The following is a 17,718-nucleotide window of genomic DNA, read 5'->3' on the forward strand; positions in this document are numbered from 1 at the left end:
AGTTGTATGTGGGTGCCATATTTTGCCTGTCCTCGCTGTACTTTAGACACGTGGGGCTATTTATGACCGAGTGAACCTGAATTTGCAGAGACTCTGAGCCTAATCTCATTCGTTAAGTAGTAGCCCATTCATTATTTACAGCTTATTAGGTAAGCTTAAAGAGAAATAAATGCTTCATAAATATGATCACAGCTATAAATACTCAGGCAAGCTTGTAAATAGTCCTGGAGCAGGACATTAAGCTCTATGGAGGCAGATACAAGCTTTAACACATGCACGGCTGGAGCTCTTCATTCATACATTACTCCATGCAGGCTCAATGCCACATGCGGGGAAGTGTGCTTTATTCAAATAGGTTTTATTACAACAGTCTTTATATCCTACGGGCTTAAGGTACTTTCCAAGAGCTTCACCTAATATCATTTTACGACTCATCTGATAGCCATGTCTGCCCACTTCCATGCCCCAAAAGCTCCAAGAGCCGTTCGATATCTTGTTGATGTAAAACAAAGCGGAGACTTTCCAGCAAAGTCAAATAATCATAATATAAAATAAAGCGAATGTCACATGTGGAATAATGATCAGACAAAACAATAGCTCATAAGAAGGTTAAGAAGGATCATGAAGCTGCAAAGAATGAACTGTCCCATCAGACTTGCAGATTACGAAGACTTCTTTGAAGTTCTGGTTCTTTGTAGAGTACAGGTGTAATTTTGTGTATTTTTGGAGTTTTATATTAATTGTATAGTACATTCCTCCACACTATTAATATGGTCTGAAAAGTTCATGTTGACACCTATTCTCTAATTTTTAACCCAACTTTTGTACCTTGAACACGTATTCGGCTTTGATCACTTTGTTAGTAGCCTTATTGACTCTATTAAAGGTATTGAAAAAGTTGAAAAAATATTGAAATGCAAACATTTACAGATACATTTCAGGTAACATACCGTAATTGTCACTTTTAATAAATCTGGTCCCTACTTTGGAAGTTATTATAGTCTTCAGATTGTCCAAAATCGGATCCATTTTAGGTGGCCATACACTCCCAACTCACCCATACACATGGATCAAGCAGTTATATGTTTTCAAATAAAAGAGTAAAGTAGGTGGCTGATAGAAACTGATTGAGGGCCCTTCCATCAAAAGCGGGAGGTTCAGCTGAGCTTATTCTAATGTGTATAGGGGCCTTAAAGGGGTATTCCCATTTCCAAGATCTTATCCCAATATGTAGTAGGTGTAATAATAATATTAGAAAACACCTCCAATTAAAAATGTAATATAGTCTCCTGATTAGTCGGTTTTTTTTATTATTTCATGAAATTCATGAAATAATTAAAAAAAGGGCTTCCCTATATTTTTGGTTCCCAGCCGGGTACAAATAGGCAGCTGGGGGTTGGGGGCAGCCCATACCTGCCTGCTGTACCTGGCTAGCATACAAAAATATGGCCAAGCCCACCTCATTATTTTCTTAGTTTTTTGGCAAAAAAAATTAAAAAAAAAAATGCTTCCCTGGATTTTCCATTGCCAGTGAAGGTAACACCTAGCAGTGGGGTTAGCAGTCAGTAGCTGCTTGGATTACCCTTAGCTAGCAATACAAAACATGCAGCGGGAGCCCACGCATTTTTTTTTTAATTATTTATTTAAATAACTAAAAAAAAATGGGCTTCCCTGTATTTTGATTGCCTGACATCACAGTACTGTAAAAATATATCATTAAAAAAATGACGTAGCGCTCCACGGTATTTTTGATTCTCAGCGCAGATAAAGCGGATGGCTACGGGCTTTCACCCCCATCTGCCTGGCGTTACCGTGGCTTGCAATCAAAATACAGGGAAGCCCATTCATTTTTTTTTTTATTTAAAAAAGTAATTAAAAAAAAATGTGTGGGCTCCCACTGTATTTTGATCACCAGTCAGGTAAAGCCAGGCAGCTGAGGGCTGGAATTCTCTGCAGCCCGCAGCAGCCCTTGGAAATGGCGCATTGTTTCTTAGCGCCATTTCCAGACTTCAACGGCCGTGATGGCGGTGGCTCGCTAGGTAATAAAGGGGTTAATACCAGCTTTGTATTCTCAGATGGTACTAAGCCCGAAATTCATGGTGTCACGCCAAATTAGACATGGCCACGATGAATTTCTAGGAAACAGTAAAAAAAAACACAACACAGAGAAATTTTTTTTATTAGAAATAAAACAAAAAAAAATTTAGAGACTCCATCTTTATTATAAAAATAATCCTTAGTCCGACATAATCTACAGGGACAGCAATGTAAGCTTCATCACTCAGTACAGACAGTGTCTATACACAGTGAGAAGCAAAGAACAATGTCAACTCTGCTTCATCACTGCACAGACAGTGTCTATACACAGTGAGAAGCACAGAGAGCCATGTCAGGTCTGCTACACCGCCCTGGACAAAGCGATGAAGCAGACGCTGACAGTGAGGGGATGATTGCACTTACGTCTCGCATTGCATCACCCCACTCTCCCGACAGCAGCACCTTAGAGGCATGGAAATAAACGCAGCTGACCCGCTGCTGTTGGGAGATTGTGCGCCGTGATGTGATGCGATTCGACTCTCGCAGCACGGCGCACCAGGACCTGTGATGACATCATACTCATGTGACTAGTCTGTAGCCAATGAAGTAATACAACATTCATACGTGACTGGTCACATGGGTATGATGTCACGGTCACGGCAGGTCCTCTTAGCCAGAGGTACTTACCGGGGGGAACAGCAATGATCGGACGGACGCGGAAGCAGAAGCGCCAGGAGACAGTCTGCAGGACGTCGCGAGACCTGTAAGTATGGTCATAATGTTTTTTAATAACATGTTTTTTTTAACAGCCCCTGGAACCAAACTGTAACACGAACTGTAACACGAACGTCCCAGAAAGCTCGTGTTCGGGGTCGTGTGCACTAACACCATGTGTTCGGTACGGATCCCGAACTTTACAGTTCAGGTTCGCCCATACCTAGTTACGAATATGAGCAACTAACTAACTAAATGTCACTATATGAGTGGTCGAAACCATGGATACCTAAGCTGTAATGCCCTGCACATGAGGTAAGAGACATAGCTAATCGGGAGAACTATACTACATTTCAAATCGCTGGTATTTGCTAATATTATTATTACACCTACTACATATTGGGATATGGGAATAACCATTTACATCTAATCCTTGTAACTTAAAATGAAAGATCACCGGTGTTCTCATTATTAGCATTTGTCAGTTAATAGTTCAGACTGAATCTTTGAAACATTTTCTTTAATTTTTTTATTATTCAGATTTTATATCAATAATATAAGTCATAAAATTAACAAAAATTTTTAACCATTAAAGCGTTGTTCCTAATATTGATCTTCACAAGCACACTGCTCCTCTGCCTCATAGCGTCCTGCTTAGCAGGGAGCAGGACTGTCCCAATGATTGACAGTTCAGACTAACAGCATGGTGGAATTGCAGGTGCAAACTGTGCGCTCTCTTAGGCAGTGTGCCCACTATCAAGGTTGGATGCAGCATGTTTTCTCTGCGTCCAAAACGCTGCGTTGTACAGTACAAACGCAGTAGCTGGGACTGTGTTATCTGGGAGTCTGCTCATCACTAGTAGGTACACTTCAACTGTGACAGACAGAATCCCCAAAAAATCCAGAAAATCACATTGTATGATTTTTAAATAATTAATTAGCATTTTGTTACATGAAATACAATAGAAACACAGAACTTAATATTTAGTACAGAAACCTTTATTTGCAAATACAGAGGTCAGATGTTTCCTGTAGTTCATAACCAAGTTTGCACACACTGCACCAGGGATTTTGGCCCACTCCTCCATACAGATTTTCTCCAGATCTTTCAAGTTTCGGGGCTGTCGCTGGGAAACATTGAGTTTCAGGTTCCTCCAAAGATTTTCTATTGGGTTCAGGTTTGAAGACTGGCTAGGCCCCTCCTGGATCTTGATATGCTTCTTATGGGGCCACTCCTTAGTTGTTCTGGCTGTGTGTTTTGGGTCATTGCCATACTAGAATACCCAGCCACAACCCATTTTCAATGCTCTTACTGAGGGAAGGAGCTTGTTGGCCAACATCTTGCAATACATGACTCCATTCATCCTCCCTTCAATACTGTGCTGTCCTCCTGTCTCCTTTTCAGAAAACCACCTACAATGTATTATGTTTACACCACATTCTTCCGTTGGGACGATGTTCTTGGGGTTGTACTTATCCTTCTTCTTCCTGCAAACATCACAAGTGGAGTTGATACCACAAAGTTTGATTTTGGTCTCATCTGAGCACATGACGTTCTCCTATGCCTCCTCTGGATCATCCAGATTGTCATAGGCGAATTTCAAAGGGGCCTGGACATGTGCTGGCATGAGCAGGGGGACTTTGCATGCCCTGCAAGATTTTAATCCATGACAGACTAGTATGTTACTAACATTAAGCTTTTAGACTGGGGTCCCAGCTCTCTTCAGGTCATTGACCAGGTCCTCCCATGTAGTTCTGGGCTGCTTCCTGACATTTTGCAGAATCATCTTTACCCATAAGATGAGAACATGCATGGAGCCCCAGACTAAGTAAGATTGAAAGTCATCTTGTGTTTCTTCTATTTTCTAATAATAATAATAATAATAATTTTATTCATTTATATAGCGCTATTAATTCCATAGCGCTTTACATACGCTTTCTAATGATTGTGCCAACAGTTGTTGCCTTCTCACCAAGCTGCTTGCCTTTTGTCCTGTAGCCCATACCAGCATGTGCATGTCTACAATTTTGTCTCTGGTGTATTGAGACAGATTTTTGGTCTTGGCCATGGTCGGGAGGTTAGAGTGTAATTCAGTGTGTGGACAGGTGTCTTTTATACAAGTAACGAGTTTATACAGCTTTAATTAATACAGGTAATGAGTGCAAATAAGGAGGGCTTATTAAAAAAAAATAACAGGTCTATGAGAGCCAGAATTCTTGATGGTTGGTAGGTGATCAAATACTTATTTCATGCAATAAAATGCAAATTAATTATTTAAAAATCATACAATGTCATTTTCTGGATTTTTTTCTATTCAGTTGAAGTGTACCTATGATATGGGAATAATTGCAGCATCGACTATTGTGGTCTGATTTAGTTTGTGATAGACAGCAACTAATGCATAGGCCCAATTGGTGGATGAGGCTGCACATTTAGCCAATAAAACAAAAACATGAGCCGAATTATAAGTTGGTATACATGCACAGCATAGAAACATATTCACACTGTGAACATTTAACAGTGCTATCCTAAGATAGAAACAAAATGAGCGTATACCCTGCTGTAAAAAAAATAAGTAAAAAATAGTAGTATATAAAAATAACTTAGGGTATTAGTAACTGTTTTTTATTAATAAAACAAAGCAAAAAACAGCACAAAAATATTCAACCAGTTGTAGCAGTGTCATGGTATGAACAGTTAAAAACCAATCTACCTTATAACACAATTGATTAATATCAGCCATTGATGAACAATTCCACTAATATGTGACAAGATTTTATATTTTTATCCAAATGTACTGGGCAATTTTAAAAGTCTGGAAGACTCCATTTTCAGTACAGCATTGCAGAATACATTATACCATAAAAGTGAGTACACCCCTCACATTTTTGCAAATATTTTATTATATCTTTTCATGGGACAACACTGAAGCCATGACACTTTGATACAAGGTAAAGTAGTCAGTGTACAGCTTGTATAACAGTGTAAGTTTGTTGTGCTCTCTAAATACACAGCCATTAATGTCTAAACCACTGGCAACAAAAGTGAGTACACCTCCTATGTGAAAATGGCAAAATTGTGCCCAAATTGTAGATATTTTGTGTGGCCACCATTATTTTCAAGCACTGCCTTAACACTCTTGGGCATGAAGTTTATTAGAGCTTCACAGGAGCCACTGGAATTCTCTTCCCTCCTCCATGATGCCATCACGGAGCTGGTGAATTTTCGAGACCTTGAGCTCTTCCAACTTCCTTTTGAGGATGCCCCACAGATGCTCAATAGAAGTTATGTCTGGAGACATGTTTGGCCAGTCCAGCACCTTTACCCTCAGTAACTTTAGCCAGGCAGTGGTCATCTTGGAGGTGTGTTTGGGGTCGTCGTTATCATGTTGGAATACTGCCCTGAGTCCCAGTTTGTGAAGGGCGGGGACCTGCTTCAGTATGTCACAGTACGTGTTGGCATTCATGGTTCCCTCAATGAACTGTAGCTCCCCACAGCCGGCAGCACTCATGCAGTTCCAAGCCATGACGCTCCCACCACCATGCTTGACTATAGACAAGATATACTTGTCTTTGTTCTCCTCACCTGGTTGCTGCCACACACACTTGATACCATCTGAACTAAATAAGTTTATCTTGTTCTCATCAGACCACAGGACATGGTTCCAGTAATCCATGTTCTTAGTCTGCTTGTTTTGAGCAAACTGTTTCCAGGCTTTCTGGGGTTTCATCTTTAGATGAGGCTTCCTTCTTGGAGAACAGCCATGCAGACCAATTTGATGCAGTGTCTGCCTTATGGTCTGAGCACTGACAGGCGGACCCCCCACCCCATTAACTTCTGCAGCAATCCTGGCAGCATTCATACATCTATTTTGAAAAGATAACCTCTGGATATGATGCTGAGCACTCAATTGTTTGGGTCGAAAATGTCAAGCCCTATTCTGAGTGGATCCGGTCTTGTTAAACTGCTGTATGGTCTTGGCCACCATGTTTCAGCTCAGTTTCAGGGTGTTTGCAAACTTCTTATAGAGTAGGGCATCTTTATGTAGAGCAACAATTCTTTTTTTCAGATCCTCAAAGAATTCTTTGCCATGAGGTGCCATGTTGAACTTCCAGTGACCAGAGAATGAGAGAGTGTGTGAGTGATAACACCAAATTTAATACACCTGCTCCCCATTCACACCTAAGACCTTGTAACACTAATGAGTCACATAACACCGGGGAGGGAACTTGCTAATTGTGCACACTTAGGGGTGTACTCACTTTTGTTCCCAGTGGCTTAGACATTAATGGCTGCGTGTTGAGTTATTTAGAGGGCACACCAAATTTACACTGTTATACAAGTTGTACACTGACTACTTTACATTGTATCAAAGTGTCATCTTGTCAGTGTTGTCCCATGAAAAGATATAATAAAATATTTACAAAAATGTGAAGGGTGTACTCACTTTTGTGATATACTGTATGTTGGTGCTATAGGAGTAAAGGCTATTTACTAAATATATTTGTTACCATTCTCTTTTAATAATCAATCCTCATCACATATCCTTCATTTCTAGCTGCTAACGTCAAAGCAAGGAGAGTACGGAGCAGCTGAATGTTGTCTACCCTCAGTGGGGATAGAAGGAAATAGATTAAGCTTCAGATCAGTTTAGGATCAGGTGTATCAAAGGAAAAAAATGTGCTCTCCCTACAGCCTGGAAGGGGTTAAAAGCGATATCTGCGCTGAAGTACTTTAGAAACCTTAAACCCCTTTGCTGCCTGATGTCCCTTACTCAGTGGCATGACTTGGCAGCACGTACACTATTAGCGGTGCCAATTGGCACTTGTCACCTTTCTGCTATAGCCGTCGCACCTACAGCCGTCCTTGCACACAGTGCTGTCACAGCACAGAAAAAAAGCAGCGGAAAATGAGAATGAAATATTGGTCCAGCATCAGAACAAGTGATTTCATTCCTCTTTGTAGCAGAACTTGTGCTGCATAGCTCAGACTTCAGTCATCACTCTTATCTATCCAGGAGCGGAGCCAAGAACAAGGGGGAGCTCAGGAGCAACAAACGGATGGGTCCAGATCTTCTTGGGTCCCAAAGGTAGGAGCCATCCTCTCTGGATCCTTCTAGACATTCGATGTCATCTTTCCACAGGCACCTGCATTGTGAATAGTGAATCAATTGTTAAAAAAATGTTTTGAGTACTATTTATTTATTTTTTTAATTATTTTGCTCATTTTTTAAACTTGATAATTTCAATATTGTACAGCAAAATGCAGCATATCAATATATATTCTGTAGAATTGTAAAATAGGACCTGGGTGTTGGGTGTGCGCTGTGGTGCCACCAAGGAAGGTCATGTGGCCATTGTAGCCAAGTTTCAGAATTTCAGAGACTTATTGTAACTGAAGTTGCATTTGACACTTCCAGATAAGAAGCTGACTCTCCAGAAGTAAATATGGACCAAAGTAGTCACGACACTGTTGTGTTCATTTTTGAACTTTGTCTTTTAAAGTTTGACTTTAGTTGAGAAAAGTCATGTGGCTCAAATTAAAGTCTCATTTATGGTAACACACAGCCTATGTATCACAAATGAGGTTTTTTTTATTTTGGGTTTGTTTTTTGAAATCTGACAAAATGTCAATTTTTTCAGCATTTTTTTTCGCCCATCGATAGCAATGAGAAAATTCAAAAACCCCACAAATAACATAAAACACACAGAAAAAAGCAACAAAATCCACAGTTTGAACTTATTGTTTTTCCTGCCAATACAGCAGGTTTTTTGACGGTAGAAAAAATATTTGAAAAATGCTGCAGCTGGACATATCCTATTAGTATCTTAACCTTCTCTTACAAATGTCATTCTTTTTTACATTATCCTAATGTCTCCTAGTTGGGCGTACTAATAAGTTAATGCCTAGGGTTGACTGTTAGGAATAATGATGGGGCATGTTTGGATTTCTGCTTGGTCATAAGATTAAACATGCATTATTCTGAGATGTAGAAGAGAATTCTCGACTGATCTACTGTATTACTATGATTAATAATTAAGCAAATTGATATAGACAGACAGATAAATGAAATGGACATAAAGACAAAAGATACAAAAAGTTAAAAGTAAAGAGATTTTCCCACCCTCCTTTGCAGATAGCATCAGAAAACCACTTATCTCCATTGAGTGCAAAAGGAGTCTACTGGCCAACAGAGCTGCAAACATGTGTAATATAATCCAAAATGCCATCCCCCATGTTAAAAATTGTAATGTCAGCGTCCCTGCACAGCCCCGCTTCTCCCTCCTGGCAGGGATGCCAACATATTCACCACCGCAGCCACACTAGTGTTCTGCGCATGTGACACAGGTTTCCAGGCAATGCGCTTAAGGCGCATCCGCCCTCGGTTTTTAAAGGGGTAGCACGCACTCAAAGTGTCATCAGCCTATGGCTGGAAGGCACTGGCTATTTAACGCACCCTCCCTTGTAGGGACGTGCCTGAGCAACTTTAGTTCTAGTTAGTCCTGTACCTGCTAGTTGTATTGTCAGATCCCTGTTCCTGAACCTGTCTTGTAACTCTGTCTCTGAAGCTGTCCAGCTTTCTTGAACCCATCCTGTGTACTAGTATCTGTCCTATGACTGGGATCCCATCCTGTGTACTTGTACCCTTACTCCTGCTTGTACCCAAACCTATACCCGTTCAGTCTGAATTTGAATCTGTACTGTCTGACTCCTGCCTGTGTCTCCAACCTTTTCTTGTCTGTTGCCAGTCCAGACTCCAGCCTGTGGCTCTGACCTCACTTTGCCTATTGCCAGTTCAGACTCTTGTGCCGCCCCCATGCCAACAGCCACCGCTGCTCGCATCTGGACCCGCTGTGTATCTGTGGCTCGAGGGATCCTCCGGACCCGAGGGTCACGCGGACACGCCGAATAAAAGGGGGGGACGTAGATGTACGGGCTTGGCCGTATTAAGTTCATGACGCCACCCACGGTGTGTGGTGAAATGGGACACCACCGCTGCAGCTGTGGGGCACCCGGGGGAGATGTAGTGGTAGCTGGATGTTAACCCCTTCGTGGGTAGGGATGGTTGCCCCGGGACCTAGTGTCTTCGTACAGGGTATAGCGATAGCAAGGGCCGGTGCGCCCGGACGTGCGAGGGGATGTTTGGTTACTCACAGTAAATGAATCACACGAGTGTTTTGGTAAACCAAGGTGCTGGTGGCCGACCGCCATGGCCGGTTGCATCCAGGTCCCCCACCCGGGCTGGGGGTCGCTGTTCTTTTCCCTCTGCACTTGTTTTGTGTATGGTGGACTGCCTGGTCTGGAACTCAGAAGTCCGCTCCCGGCTGGCTGTGGCCTAAGGTCCCGTGCCCTCAGACGCTGGCCCGTGGGATCTATGAGCCCTGGCGGTGGCCTTATCCCTATCGGTGGGCTGTTGTCTTCTTTAGGGTCTTTGGGTGGGACAGGACTTATAATCCTGCCCTCAATTGGTTAATTAGCTAGGCCGTTGGTTCCGGTCTTGGCTTCAGGGTCCGAGTACCCTCTCTGTGCTACGGTTTCCGAGTCAGTTCTCCGTGTCGGTACCGGCGGGCTACAACCCTGTCCTGGTCCACCTCGGATCTGCCGAGCCGTCTTTCCGTCTCCTGCTGACGGAGACCACCGTCTGCCAACTAGCTAACGGCACCAGGGCTCCAACCCTGGCACCGTTCAACTTGAGCTTCTCCTCCAGCTGGAGCTACACCTAGCCCCAGCTTCCACTCCTCTCAACTTGAACTCTGAACACTAACTGTTTGTTTTCCCGCCCCGGGCTGTCTAGACCCCTAGGTGGGAGTTTCTAACCACCTGGTCCCGCCCACTGGTGTGCCCATCTTTCCCTAAGGGGGGGTGGTGACTAGGGTTCAGGTCGGCTGTGTGTTACATGAGTGATGGATGGTGTTATGCGGGAGCCTATCTGTGACTACCTGGTTTTGCCAGGGCGTCACACTCTTGCCCGTTGTCCCGACTTTGTCCTATGTGTTGCAGAATCGCGGACTGCCTTATAGTGGTACCTGGCAGCTACCTGCAAGCTTTACCTCACCACCAGAGCCTTAAGCTGGTGTCACACATAACGACGACGACAACGACGTCGCTGCTACGTCACCATTTTCTGTGACGTTGCAGCGACGTCCCGTCGCTGTCGCTGTGTGTGACATCCAGCAACGACCTGGCCCCTGCTGTGAGGTCGCCGGTCGTTGCTGAATGTCCAGCTTCATTTTTTGGTCGTCACTCTCCCGCTGTGACACACACATCGCTGTGTGTGACAGCGAGAGAGCGACGAAATGAAGCGATCAGGAGCCGGCACTGGCAGCTGCGGTAAGCTGTAACCAGCGTAAACATCGGGTAACCAAGGGAAGACCTTTCCCTAGTTACCCGATGTTTACGCTGGTTACCAGCCTCAGCTCTTGCTGCCAGTGCCGGCTCCTGCACTGTGACATGTGGCTGCAGTACGCATCGGGTAATTAACCCGATGTATACTGTAGCAAGGAGAGCAAGGAGCCAGCGCTAAGCAGTGCGCGCGGCTCCTTGCTCTCTGCACTGTGACATGTAGCTGCAGCACACATCGGGTTAATTAACCCGATGTGTACTGTAGGAGAGCAAGGAGCCAGCGCTAAGCGCGGCTCCCTGCTCTCTGCACATGTAGCACAGCGACGTTATGATCGCTGCTTCTGCTGTGTTTGACAGCTAAGCAGCGATCATAACAGCGACTTACAAGGTCGCTGTTACGTCACCGAAAATGGTGACGTAACAGCGACGTCGTTGTCGCTGTCGCTTAGTGTGACACCAGCTTTAGAGAAGACCAGGTAGCCACATAGTCACGCCCTCCAGGTTAAGCCCAGGCACTGTTATGCAGTGGGTCCACTCCCCCGCTTCTGTAACATGCCCACCCACAAGGCCGTAACTAATTAGAGACTACTTTATTGTAAATTCATAAAAAGCATAATTTACAGTCAGACATTTTAACGCTAGGGTGACGTAACCTACATATTTCAAATGTGACAAAGAAACCAATGATTTGAAACCCAAAGATTAGGTCACCTCTGTACTGAAATGTCTAACTCTATGTATGGTATTTTCACTTATACATTATATACATTATTGGGTGCTCCAGTTTGATAGTTTGCACTTTATGTCCTCACTAACCCGTGGTGTCTCTCCCAATTTTTTTGAGACTATATTTTATTTTATTCTAATATATATATACTACTGGGCAGGTATGAAAATAGTCATTTTGATATGCAAAAACTCTCAAATTTTTATTAGATCTTTTTTGTTAGATGAAAGCTTTGGCATTCAATGGGCGGAGTAACTCTTTTAGATATTATATATGATGAACATATACACACCTGTTTACATGGATTGCGGTCTTTTTTTGTCTTATTCAGATATTATTCACATTCATAGATATCTTTTGGTATTTTTTTGTAGGCTTATTAGATTGTAAAAGAGTCGCTTAGAAAAGTTTAGCTCTATTAGAATAATGTTTGCAGTGAACATAACTTTGTGACAGTAGGTTAGAGTTATTCAAACCTGTGATAGCTTGTGGTGATCTGAGTGTTCATCCTATATAGAGTTGAAACCAGAAGTTTACATACACTATCTAAGAAGACACCTCTGCGTGTTTTTCTCAATATCTGACATGAAATCAGAATAAACCTTTCCCTTTTTAGGTCAATTAGGATTTCCAAATTTATTTATATTTGCCAAATAACAGAATATGAGAGAGAGAGAGGGAGAGAGAGAGAGAATATGTTTTAAGGCATTTTTATTACTTTCTACAAAGTCAAAAGTTTACATACATTTCATTAGTATTTGGTAACATTGCCCTTAAACTGTATGACTTGGGACAAATGTTTTGGATATCCTTCCACAAGCTTTTCACAATAGTTGGTAGGAATTTGGGCCCGTTCCTCATGACAAAACTGGTGTAACTAAGCCATGTTTGTAGGTCGCCTTGCTCACATCTGCCTTTTCAGCTTTACGCATAAATTTTCAATGGGATTGAGATCAGGGCTTTGTGATGGCCACTCCAAAACATTGACTTTGTTATCCTTAAGCTACTTTGTAACCAGTTTGGCAGTATGTTTTGGGTCATTTTCCATTTGGAAGACCCATTTCCGCCCACGCTTTAAGGTCCTGGCTGATGTCTTGAGATGTTGCTTCAGTATTGCCACACAATCTTCTTTCCTCATGATGCCATCTATTTTGTGAAGTGCACCAGTCCCTCCTGCAGCAAAACAACCCCACAACATGATGCTACCACCCCTGTGTTTCACATTTGGGATGGTGTTCTTAGGCTTCAAAGCGTCTTCCTTTTTCCTCCAAATGTAACGATGGTCGTTATGGCCAAACAGTTCAATTTTAGTTTCGTCAGACCATGGACATGTCTCCAAAAATTAAGTTCTTTGTTCCTGTGTGTATTTGCAAACAATAATCTGGCAGTTTTGTTTCTTTTGGAGTAACTGGTTATTCCTGGCAGAGTGGCCTTTCAGCTCATGTAGATACAGTACTCATTTCACTGCAGATAATGACACAATCTTACCAGCTTCCACCAGCATCTTAACAAGGTCTTTTGCTTTTGTTCTTGGGTTGATATGCACATGTCAGCACATTCATATCTCTGGTATGCAGAACCTGTCTCCTTCTTGAGCGGTATGATGGCTGGACATTTCCATGTTGTTAGACTTGCGTATAATTGTTTGTACAGATGAACGAGGCACCTTCAGGTATCTGGAAATTGCAGCCTAGGATGAACCAGACTTGTGCAAAGTCCACAATTCTCTTCCTGAGATCTTGGCTGAATTCTTTTGACTTTCCCATGATGCTACATAAAGAAGCAGTGTGTTTCAGGTGTGCATAAAAATACATTCACAGGTGTGTCTCTAATTAACTCAGATGTTGCCAATAAACCTATCAGAAGCTCCAAAGACATGACATCATCATATGGGCTGTCCCATATTGTTTAATGGAATAGTACTCCTAGTGTATGTAAACTCTTGACTTTGCAGAAAGTAATAATAATGCCTTAAAACATTTTCTCTCTCTCTCATTTTTCTAGCATTTGGCAAATGTATATAATTTTGGTTCCTAATTGACCTAAAACGGGAAAGGTTTATTCTGATGTCATGTCAGATAGTGGAAAAAAACATGCAGATGTGTCTTTTTAGCTAGTGTATGTAAACCTCTGGTTTCAACTGTACCACTAGCTTGTGAGTATAACCTGAGGAGATACAGTCAATACACAGGCTATGTTCTACAGTTACACAGGAACAAACAGTTATTACAGCACTTGGCAAGGCTGAGAAGTTGGTGACAGTATCTTTGTTTACTTGAATATTACCCACTTAAAGGGAACCTGTCATCAGAAATTTAGCTATAAAGCTAAAAGTTCCCCCCTCTGCAGCTCCTGGGCTGCATTCTAGGAAGCTTCCTATAGATTTTGTGTCACCTTTTATCCCAAAATAAACACTTTATAAACTGGTACCTTTTCGTATGTAAATTTCTTAATTTTCCATGTGGGCGGGCTGTCTGATGTACGTTGCTGTTCCTCCATCATATTGACGCCGCCCCCGAACGCTGAATTTGAAAGTTCAGGACACCGCCCCTGGGTGCCCGTGGTCCAGCGCATGCGCTGTTCCACTGTAGCGGTGCCGTGCACTGTGTGCACGTGCGACCGCTGTGACGCTTTGCGCGGGCACGAGGTTATGGGCGGCGCTGTTAGTGTCATCAGTAAGTGCCGCCCATAACCTCGTGACCGCACTTTCCCCTATTCCTCCAGCGTTATGCGCAAGCGCTGGAGGAATGATGCCCGGACGTCCCCTCCTTCCCATCATGCTCAGCACGAGGTCACGAGGTTATGGGCGGCACTTACTGATGACACTAACAGCGCCGCCCATAACCTCGTGCCCGCGCAAAGCGTCACAGCGGTCGCACGTGCACACAGTGCACGGCACCGCTACAGTGGAACAGCGCATGCGCTGGACCACGGGCACCCAGGGGCGGTGTCCTGAACTTTCAAATTCAGCGTTCGGGGGCGGCGTCAATATGATGGAGGAACAGCAACGTACATCAGACAGCCCGCCCACATGGAAAATTAAGAAATTTACATACGAAAAGGTACCAGTTTATAAAGTGTTTATTTTGGGATAAAAGGTGACACAAAATCTATAGGAAGCTTCCTAGAATGCAGCCCAGGAGCTGCAGAGGGGGGAACTTTTAGCTTTATAGCTAAATTTCTGATGACAGGTTCCCTTTAAAAAAATTTTCTTTTATTCATATGCATTTAAAAACCAAAACAAAAACATAGACCAAATGTGGACTAAAAATCTTAAGGTAGCATAGACAAGAAGGTATTATACCACTTTGATCCCTGAAGGTGATACATCTAAGGAAGCCATTGTGCTGTTTGACAAAAATCTCCTGATGAACGCCATCCATAATCAGGGCGGAGAGAAACGCGTCGAGATAAAATAGGAATTAATGCCGACATGAAATTGACATGTTCCCAGAGCCATTTCTAGAATGACAGATAAGTGACTTGGAACTAATTATTCCATATTTTGTTATTATAATCCCAGATGAATTGAGAGGGAGTTTTAGGGTACAGAAGGGAGAGCCGCCGAGGAATGGGGGCACCAAAAAACTGAGGGTGTGCTCCATTGCTAGGTAGAGGAAAGCTTATTAGGGATATTTATTATAAACTAACCCCCTGTACTATACAAGATATGGTCTATTGTCACCATTGGAGTATCTGTCTCTAGATTGGGAGAGTAAATTTGTTGATACGATTTTTTGATCTAATTCAGTCGCTAAGTGCTTCCTATAATAGCAGTAAATCAGAAAGGGATCTCTATCATTGTATGTAGTTCCTTTTCTATGAGACATGATTTATGTGTTTATATAAATGTCTGCTATTTAGATTGGGATGTTCTTAAGTGCATCGAATTGTTAAGTGGTGGTGGTTATATATATATATTTTTGTCTATGAACCCCAAGTGATAATTTTTGTGTGACCCCGGTGACCTAACACGCAATTAGTGAGGGTCAGAGAAGGGAGAGCCGCCGAGGAATGGGGGCATCGTTCACATTAGGATGTACTCCATTGACAGGTAGTGATATATTGAAGTAGGGCGAGAGGAAAGGGAATATACTAAACACCCCCCCCCCATTTATACCTCCTAATCTGACGAGATATCCGTTTTTTGACTTGGGTCTCAGAAATTATTATAAAAAGAGGTTCATGGTATTGTCTATGCTACCTTAAGATTTTTAGTCCACATTTGGTCTATGTTTTTGTTTTGGTTTTTAAATGCATATGAATAAAAGAAAAAATTTTTAAGTGGGTAATTTCTGTCACAACACTTGTTAATTCTTACCTATTGCTTATACAAATTTTCTGAATAATTTGATTACTTGAATATTAACAAAAACCTTCCAAAATATGCCATCTAGCCATTTCTTTATTACATGGCATCCGTTCTGGAGAAAACTGCGTGAGACTCAGCATGGTCTCCATTCAAATCACCTTTATGGTAGTAATAATAACTAAATGACAAGCCTGGCTAGTTTGCTTAAAGGCATTGTCCATGGTCAGGAATAATGGGCTATTGGTGGCACTGGCGGACACAAACAGAAAAGGGCCCTTATGTAAAAACAATATATGGGCCCTTCTCAGTCCTAAAGCTCATAAACAAAATCCACCTGCTTTGGAGGAAGACATGGGCCCCTCAACCTCTTGGACCCCTGTGCAGTTGCACAGGTTGCACCAATGATATGTTCACCCCTGATTGGCGGGAATGGAATAAAGTTCACCCTAAGTGACCATTGGCATTAAACAACAACCAACTGATAAAAATTTCCAGATCAGCGGTCACTGCACAGTCAGACTGCACTTAACAAAGTGCATGGAATGATCTGTAATAAATCGGTCAGTGCACATAGGTTGTCATTTTTCTCAGAAGAGCAGGTCATATTTACTAAAAATATACCCTTTAAAAATCAGCCTTTATTAAATTTACGTTAAAAAATCACCCAATGTAAATCACAAAAATATATATACAACAATAGAAGAAAAAGGGAGGAGGGTATAGTGTTCACCCTAAATATTTCCCCTCCCTCCTGTCCTCTACCTACCGCGGAGGACGGCACCCTAGGCCTAATACGAGTATGGCGCCCCCACTCAACGGCGGCTGTCCCTAAGGAAGCCCTATACGGCCCTTCCGACAGTAATGATATTAAAGGACAGATAGGTAGGGTATGCTTAATGTAGTGGACAGGATAAAAAGACACTCAAATACCCCTCAACTTATACTGATATTGATTGTTGGACAGGAGCGAGTCCACACTAGAACACAATTGGGACCTTGTAACGTTCTCCAAACCAACAAGGGGTCAGACCATATAGATAAAGTGTCTGATACCCCAACAAGACTACCTCTGGTTGCTACCCCCTATCTTTAATATTGATAGATATAGACAAGAGAGCTACCACAATATTGGCAATAAATGGAAAAAAGTGCAAAGTGCATATGATTCAGGAACTAGAGTGCTACTATAGTAAAATGCACATGACCCCATTCACAGTGCACACGGTCAGGTACAGCTGTCCTCTAAGATGTAAATGTCCATCACATAAGGTGCTAATGCATAGAAGTGCAGCAAAGTTAAGCTGGGTTTACACACTGCAACATCTCAAACGACATCGCTGTAACGTCACCGGTTTTGTGACACAATAGCGATGTTGTTTGCGATGTTGCAGTGTGTGAAACCTATCAGCTACCCGGCCCCTGCTGTGAAGTTGTAATCGTTACAAATCATTCAGGACCATTCTTAGGTCCTTTGTTTCCCGCTGTGCAGCATGCATCCCTGGAAAGTTTCAGTGTGTGAAAGACTTTGCAGAGACTTTGTTAGCAACTTCCCTTTCAAAAGGCTGCTTATTGTTAGGGCCAGGT

General features: G+C 42.5%; 1 protein-coding gene and 1 long non-coding RNA gene across 2 annotated transcripts in view; one reads left to right on the plus strand and one right to left on the minus strand.

Moving 5' to 3' along the window:
* Positions 1 to 17,718, plus strand: part of ZNF385C (zinc finger protein 385C) — a 509,180-nt gene that overhangs the window by 224,845 nt on the left and 266,617 nt on the right. The window lies entirely within an intron of this gene.
* The window catches only part of LOC142311516 (uncharacterized), a 92,936-nt gene continuing 82,389 nt past the window's right edge, over positions 7,172 to 17,718 (minus strand). Inside the window, exon 3 of the long non-coding RNA XR_012754274.1 lies at positions 7,172 to 7,899. This is a non-coding gene — a long non-coding RNA (uncharacterized LOC142311516). The remainder of the gene's footprint in view (positions 7,900 to 17,718) is intronic.

Source organism: Anomaloglossus baeobatrachus, chromosome 5, assembly GCF_048569485.1.
Source record: "Anomaloglossus baeobatrachus isolate aAnoBae1 chromosome 5, aAnoBae1.hap1, whole genome shotgun sequence".
Lineage (NCBI taxonomy): Eukaryota > Metazoa > Chordata > Amphibia > Anura > Aromobatidae > Anomaloglossus > Anomaloglossus baeobatrachus.